The sequence below is a fragment of the Varanus komodoensis genome, unplaced genomic scaffold (genome assembly GCF_004798865.1).
Source record: "Varanus komodoensis strain SLA01 unplaced genomic scaffold, ASM479886v1 scaffold75, whole genome shotgun sequence".
Classification (NCBI taxonomy): domain Eukaryota; kingdom Metazoa; phylum Chordata; class Lepidosauria; order Squamata; family Varanidae; genus Varanus; species Varanus komodoensis.
In genome coordinates this window covers 833,593-842,318 of record NW_025336416.1, presented here as the reverse complement: position 1 = coordinate 842,318, position 8,726 = coordinate 833,593, and positions in this window count along the sequence as shown.

The window sequence follows — 8,726 nt, the reverse complement described above, 5'->3', positions numbered from 1 at the left end:
TGCTACCTCTTGATTTTTAAATTAATTACCTTGTAAAATACCAACATCAGTTGCCTTTTATTCCTTATGTGGACCCAAGGACAGAAAAGGCCATTGGCTGGAAGACAGTGCTTCCATCGGAAGCACTTCTGGCTGCCAAAAAGAAATGAGAAGAAAGGTAGCCCTTGTTTCTACAATAGGTGGGGTTGAGGATGGTGATGGTATTTGGGCAACCCAAGAAGGATGAGGGGAGGGAAGCGATGGACCCTTTTGGATTCTGTCCCTCTGGCAACTGTGGACTTCCTCTTGTGCTCCATCTGGTCCTGAGAAGTGGGCCAAGTCTAGAGGAAGTCTGCAAATGTTTGTGAACTCCTGATAGTGCAATCAGCAACCAAGACCACTGCTAGCAAATGTGGGACATGACTCCTAGTCGTCCCAGCAACCAACTTTCTTCTGCATCCGGTGCAGCCAATGTCACCTCCACTGTGCCCAGTGGAAGAGGGGTGCCACACATATAAGGCACCACTTCCGGTGACCCCAGTGGCCAATCTTCTCCCACATCTAGCACAGCCAGTGGTAGTTGCACCAAGCACAAAAGAGGAGCATTGTTTGCATACTGTGTGAGGATCAGCACCCCACAGACACTGGGTGTGCTCAGCAGAAACTCAAAATCTGGATCACTGCAAAGCGGACTGGAGTCCAGGGAGCGAAGCTCAGGCAATTCACTGGGTTTCCACCCCCAGACAGGTTGCTCACATATTCCTAGTTATGGGAGACCACTCAATGGGGTGCAGGGAGGAAGCAGGGAGAGCTGCACTGGGGATGACTCAATATAAAAAGGAAGAAGCAAGGAATTCTGTCAGAAAGGGAGAGAACAAGCTGGGTTCACTGGGAAGATTCCCCTTCACTGGTCCTCATGAAGCTTGCATGGGAGAGAGGCCTGCAGGGACAAAACCAATTTGGGGCGGGGGGTGGGGTTGGGCAAGCCCAATGTGGACTAGCAGGGCTGATCCCCCTCCTCCCTTTCAGTGTTGCCCTACTTCATCTGATCCTTGTCCCCACAGGAACAAAGGACTCCATTCACTTCTGTGGGTTCCAGACTCCATTCACTCCAATAGGTCCTGGAAAAATGATGCTGCATGGGCCAGATCTGTGGTTTACAATAGAACGTTGTCCTTAGATGGGTTTTCCATGGGGGTTCACCTCCCCACGCCTTCAGAACTGGAACAGGTTCTTTTTAAGGACCTCATGCAATTTCTGTGTTCATCCAAAGAAAGTTTTGGAAAGCTGGACCATGCCACACCAAAGCGGAAGCTTCTTCACCCAGATCTTGGTGTGGGGGTGGGGGTTTGTTTGGGTGCTTACTATTTCTTCTTAATGTGTTTTTAATGCCTTTTCTCCTGTGTTATATTTTAAATGAAGATGCTGATTTTAACCTGCATTGTTAGCCAATGTGAGTATTCATTTTTAGGGCTGATTTAAAAAACAGCATGCAAGGAAGGAAGGAAGGAAGGAAGGAAGGAAGGAAGGAAGGAAGGAAGGAAGGTTGCATGCATGCATGCATGCATGCATGCATTGATGCTATGTTTATTACACTAGGTAGCCTGTTCGCCTTATGAAGTAAGGAAGCCACGTGGCTCATAGTGAGACAGCAGTGTGATGCAGCCAAGACTCAGCATAGATACTTTCTGCTTAACAGGCTTCCAGCACCATCAAAATTCTGTATTCCGCCTAAATTTAGCAGTAATCTTTCTCCTAGCTGGGAGATATGAGCTTTATATGGTTCCTTGTGGAAATGCAAATTGGGAGTGGTTTGGTCTAGAACGGGCCGTGAATATATATTTGCTTTACTCAGACCTGTGCTGGGAGTGATGAAACTTTCTGAGATGGGTTTGTGGATCTCGTTCAACCATATGGTTGCCTTAATTTAAGGGTTCTTCTACAGGGAGCATTTTGCACTTCAAAATTTATGACTACACCATTCCAGTGAGATTTCTTTCCAGGTCAACATGCATAAAAATTGGCTATTAAGGAGAAATTCAATTAATTCATGAATGATAGGGCTATCAACAGCTTTCAGCCCATGACAGCTCAAAGAAACATCCACAATCCGTGAAATGTAAGAATATCAACCAGAGGGATGAACAAGCAAGTGATGCTGATGAACTCACACCTACTCGGCTCTTTCCCAGAGTATGTGCCCAGCCATGGCTGAAACCAGAATGTTGGGCTGAAGAGATCCTTGGGGTCCCCTTAGATCCCCCTTTGATACCCTTAGATTCTTAGATTCAGCCATAATCTGGAGTGCCAACACAAGATGCAAACAGTGGAATGAGGGCCAGACAAAATGTTCTGGAATCACACAAAAAGCAGCAGCTTCACTTACTGCTGTGCATGCATGCATAGGCCCAATTTGGATCAGGACCATAGTGCTCCAGGAGGAGTAGCTTCCACCTTTCCCCCAGTGTCATATTTCCTAAAATCCCTCCTCTTTTCAGAGGTATAGACAGAAGAAAGATAAATCCTCCACTGAAGTCAACAAAGGCTTCTTTTTAAGAAGGGCTGTAACAAGGTTCCCAGTAGCTCTTGGATCCCGTGTGAACCACTGAAGTGTGGCCCATTTATCCTAAAGTAACCACCACCATGTTGCCTAGTTCTAGCAGCTGAAGAATGGACCAAGTGTACCTCCCTTTGTGTAAGCTCTTTCTCTAATACAGGAGAAGATCCGCCAAGACTGACGCTTCTGTGTACTGACAGCATAACTACTTATGTCAGGCTAAGGCTGAAAAATGAGTTAATTTATGATTGCAGGAAATGTTTGCCAAAGAGGTAAAATTTTCAGATTAGTTGACAGCATCTAAAAGTATAAATACTGGGGAACACAGCGACAGAAGCCAACATTGATTACAATTAGTGCCTGTAATGTTTTCAGCGACGCTAATCCACTTACTGGGAACTTTTAGACAGCTGTACATAGAAGGAAAGAGCAAGTCCAAGACACACGTGCAAGACTCTCTAAGCCCAAGGCCTCGAAAAACCAGAGGGGTGAAATTAATTTCTGACTGCTTGTGCTGGTAGCATCTCTGTCTTCTCAAAGCCTCTTCCTGAGGCTCTGGTGTGTAGATGGCAGTGAACTGGTTACACAAAGAATCTGAGCTGGCCTGGATTTCAAGGTCAGACTGCAATGTCGTCAACCATTCAGTTGTGTCTGACCCCTTCTCCTTTGAGGCAAAACTGTATCAGAGATAGCTTGCTTTCACAACTGGCTGTGCTGAGACCAAAGAACTGGATGTAAGATGCAGAAACTTTGTCACTGATGGAACATGGTCACAATGACGCTTCCTCTTGGGGGCGAGGAAGTTAACAGATGGGCTTGGTGGGATCCTCAAACATGTTAGTTTGCGAACACAGTGGGAATTTTGAAGGCATGTTGTTGGTACTCTCACAACGTGGCTACCATGGTGCGCATGCCCACAAAACCCTCACTTTTCTGGAAAGTGAGATGATGAGTCTAGACGAAAGCTAACTTGCTTAGGAATATAAGGCAGAGGTGGGATCCCAGTTCCAAAACCCCTTTTAAGCCCTAATAAAGGAGATGCTGAAGGCCTTTGCTTTGCAACATGCTACTCTCCTAGCTTTTTTTAAAACTGCAAACTTTAAAAAATGCAAAGTAAATCAGGATAGCCAGGACAGCAAGAGAGGCACCTTCAGGCACAATGGTGTCACTCCCCGTGCCAACGGGGTAGGATCTGGGGAAAGAGGGACAGTGCGCCATTCAGTAAGTCATCAACTGTTCGGTCTTGTCTGACTCTTGGCCACTGCATGGATCATGCCCTCCGTGCCTCTCTGTCTCGCACTGCTTCCTTCAAGACGGTTGTGTCCATCACAGGGTCTGTCTTTATGGTGTCCAGCCAACGGGTGCTGGGGCAGCCCTTTCTCCCTTTCCTGCTGGTCACTCCCAGCAGGATGGACTTTTCGAGCTCTCATGACATGACTTAGGCATGGCAGTCTTTGTTTGGTGATCTTGGCTCCAAGTGATATTTTTGGCGAGGCTCGGTCTAGGACTTCTTTGTGATTTTTCCAGACCATGGGATGTCCAACAGTTGCCTCCAGAACCACAATTTGAAAGCATGCACCCTTTGTGCCTTTCTCAGAGTCCAGGTTTCACAGCCACACACGGCAATTGGAAAAATTCTTGTGTTGGCTAATCTGCATTGGTAGAGAAGCTGATGCCTTTACTCTTCCAGATGTTATTCATGCTGGACATTGCATTTCTTCCAAATCTCTGATCTCAAGACTGTGGTCACCACTTTGGTCAAGTTGAGATCCCAGGAAGCTGAATTCCTTTTCTGTTTCAATGGTCCCATTGTCAAACTGCATTCTGACCTGTGTGTTCTCTGCAGTCATCATTATCTTTTTCTTTCTTGATGTTAAGGTGTAATTCAAATTTTTCACTTTCATTTTTCACTCTAAGGATTAGCCACTCCAGCTGTTCTTTCCTTTCTGTTAGCAGAGCTGTATCATCTGTTGATATTCCTACTGCTGATTCCTACCGCTGGTCAGACTGCACATTGTATTAATTTCAAAGCATGGAGGTGAGGATTGTCCTGTCTTTTCCCTCTGGTGTTAGTACACATAAGTCTGATTTGGATTGGAATGGCTGTGTACCAGGAGGAGAAGATTAAACCTTCCCCTGTACTGTTTGCTTCCCAATTCCCACATGCATACGCCTCTGCAAGTCTCCACTGGTGTGCAGGAAGGTTCCTAACCCACAGGTGGGAAGGAAGACTACTGAGAAGCAGATGGTGAAAGCAGTTTAACCCTCCCATGCTCGGTGAGCACAGTCCAAACTGGAGCCACACACACCATTAAAGGAACCATGTTGAGCTTCAGACTGCCAGGCTAAATCCAGCCCACTATGCAGTAAGTCCCATTCCCTTCCTCCAGGGTGATTCATACCTCAGAACATTGGACAGTTTCTCAGTTTTTGCATATTATCCCTGTTTGGGATATGTTGCAAAGCTGCTCCTAAAGTTTTGTTGCCAGCAGTATTTTTGGTGCGCCTTGGTCTAGCTCCTTTGACCTTTGACCGTTTGAGCTTCAGCCCTGCCCACCAAAGGATGATGTCCCCAAAAGTTCAGCCCTCAGGCTAGAAGAGATTCAACAGCTTTGAAGTATTGCACATGAATGATGGATTACTATTACTATAGCATCAACCTTATCATCAAGGTTGTTTTCTGAGAACCACGATGGTGTCCAGCTTTTTGAACAGCATCAGTGAAGGATACAGAATAATCATGAAGATTCTCCTGTCTTCTCCACCTGACATCATCTGCTGGATGCCAAATTCAGAATGCCGGCACTTCATTCCCACTGACAGTGTGCAATTGCTGCCTTCGGTACATTTTCCATTCATCCTGCTTTTAAGCGTCTCTGGCAAAGCCATTTTTCCACTGTGTCATTCTGGAGACTATTTTGAAGAACGTCATACTCTTGATCATTTGCACTGATGAAGCGTTGACAGCACACTTGAGAGTGGCAGAGCTGGGGAAAAGCCCACGTGAACCCTTCCCAGCAAAAAATGAAATATGGAAAACCATGATGTGAGAAGCACCCTGGGGCATTCTCCTGCTCGTGGCCCATGGCAGCATCTGTTATCCAAGCTCTTCTTCCCACTTCTGTGTCATGCGAAAGCCTTCATCTGGGGCTGGCACCCATCTTGCATTTCTAGACACCATCCCAGGATGCTTCGGGCCGGAAAAGAGATTCCAAGGCAAGTTTTCTTGGTCAGTGCAACTGTGAAAGAGTGACAGTTCTCATTTTGGGTCCTCTCCCAACATGGCTGTCACTGGAGCAAAATAGGGGCAGTGGAAGCTCTCGCTACCTGCTTTGTGCTAATAATGGAGATGCAGCAATAGCTGGTGTCTGAAACCTAAACTGGCTGGTTCTTCCGTGGCCCTTCCACACCTGCTGCCAGATGAGAGGTCACCTTGTTCATATAAGAAGGCAAAGAAGTGGTAAGACATGGAAGGCTTAGGCCAGTGCAAGTCATGAACACACAATACTCTTTCCATGGAGGCCCACCAGTTCTCCCTCAAAGCTTCTCAGATGTGAGGTTAGTTTTCCCCCATTTTCTGCATGAACTCTGTGTATATCTTATGTATATTTTTCACCCTGTGCACAGCAACTGTACCCATGTTTAGAATCTACCCATTTCTCCCACTGATTAAAGCAGGTTTGTGTACATTTTTTTCAAAGTGCACATCTCTTGCACACTTTATGAACACGTTTTTGTGGTGGAGATGGTGGCAGTGGAGGTTCTGAATGCCACAATTCAGGTTCTGAAATGTACAGATTTCAAACACATATTGGGTTCAGGTCTGCATTTGGTTCAAGTGATTACAAAATGGGTAACCCCAATCTACCCAGACTCTACATTCGACCTTCGGGGCCTTCCTCCAAGTGCCAATTGAGCAAAAGGCTTGGGGTGGCAACGAGGAGGAGGGCCTATTCTATGGTGACCCTCCATTTTGGAACATTTTGGCTCTCAGAGGAAGAACTCCGCAGATGATCTTAGGGTTTGGAGATATTCCCTTAGATAACCAGGCCCTTTTAATGCTATTTTAAATTTATTTTTAATTCTTGTTAAGGTTTTGTCTATTGCATTTTTATACTCTGCTATAAACTGCCCAGAGAGCTTTGGCTACAGGTGGTACAGACATGTAATAAAGAATAAAAATAAAATAAGAAAACCTGGCCAAACACGAACTGCAATGGATTTCTCATGCACCCCTGGAGTCCAGCTGCATGAAAGAGGATGCGGATCACAGTGGCAGTCACCCCGGCCCTGACCTATATGCATCCATTTGAATGAACATAAGGACTTCAAAAAAGCCATGCTGGATCGGACCAGTGGTCCAACAAAGATGCCACCCCATTCACATCAGTGTTGAACCAGCTGCCCACCGGATCCCTCAAGCAGGATGGGTGCAAGGCCTCCACCTGCCCCAGCTCCTCAGCAGCCGGGGTGTGCAGGCAGGCCACCTCCAGCAACAGAGGCAGGTCCGAGCCCTCTGAAGGTGTGTTTGGTGGCTCCCAATTCTGAGGAGCATGACATTACGAGGTACAAGCATAAGCCCTGTTAGGTCCTTCCAGGTGACTGGACATAGCTTGGGGTGGGGTCTGTTGCTACATGCTCCTGTAGCTCCCCCCCCCCCCCAGACCAGCTTTCCTTCCACCCTACATCTCTTCTGTGAGGGTCTCAAGTCCAGCTCCTTCCCAGTCCTCAATCTTTTCCTGCCTGCTGCCTTCTCACAGCCCATCTTACAGGCATGAGCAACAAATGTATTATTATGGAAACTCGGAATGGATTAGTGGTGTATGTATAACAATCAGATTTCACAAGGCTACACCGACAGATACAAATTAAACTGTCCACCTTATTGCAGGCCTGCTGAGAGCGGGGGAGCATGGGGTTGGCTCTTTGTCCTTCATAACCAGAGACCCCACAATTAGGCCAGTCCTCCAGTGCAGTACTGCGTCGTGCCATGAATAACAAGCTGCCTTGTATCTGAGCAACCTATTTGTCTGTCCATCCATTCATCCTAGAATCATCTACTTTGAAAGCACCTTCCTGGGGTCTTAGGCGAGGAAGGGTTTCCCCATCTATCTGTTCTGTTTAAGCGAAGATGCCAGACATCAAGCTTGGGACAGTGGAGGTTGGTTGCTTTAATGTCAGTGGTGTGGTGTATCCACTCCGGGTTTTAGCTCCATTCTTGAAACTTTCAGAAGGATGGATAGCTCCTTAACTGTTCCAACCAGGGAGGGAGACAGAAGGGATGCTCAAGTCATTTTAATGTCTGGTTCCACCTATCATACTCTAGTTCTGCACACAATCTGAAGGAGGCTCAGATGGTGGCAACAAAGAGAAGAGCCTTTTCACTGGTGGCTCCCAATTATGCAAAGAGCTCTCCACTGGTGCCCACTTGGTGCCACCTTCATGATCTTTCCGGTGCCAGGTAAAGACCATACTCTACTGCAGGACACTCAAACCACCCAGAGAGCTTCAACTATGGATGGTATAGAGATGATGGTGGCGATGGCGAATCTGTTCAAATGCAAACTGCAATGGATTTCCCATGCACTCCTGGAGTAAACCTGCATGAAAAAGCAGCAAGATCACACCCCTGGCCCTGACCTACATGCATTCCTTTGAATGAAGATACAGGTAATCCCCAGGTTATGAATACCCAGGTTACAAACAACCTAAACTTATGAGCGAGCAAACCCAGAAGCTGCGTTAGTTCCTGGGGCCTTCTGGTTGTTAGGCAGAGTTTAACAGGATCTTTTTAACATGCAATTTTGTTTTTCTGTGTTTACTTGGCTTTCAGTTTTGTGTTACTGTTTTAATTGTTATATTTTATATTGTTTTAAAATATGCTGCTAGGAACTGCCCAGAGAGATTCATCTGTTGGGCAGTCTAGAAAATAAATGAATTGCCCACATCCCCAACTGACTTTTCACCTGGCTCAATGCCCTGCCCCATATCTATAGGTCCCCCACACAGGTGCTAGAGAGAAAACCGTACTGCCTGTACAGGGACTGCTAGAGGAATATTATCACATGCTTTAGACCTACCAAATGGTACACTTACTTTAAAAGGCTGGCCACTTCAGGAATAATTTGACACTGAGTGCCTTGTAATCTCGTTGTACCTGTAATTATTTTTGACCCTGAAATCAAATGGT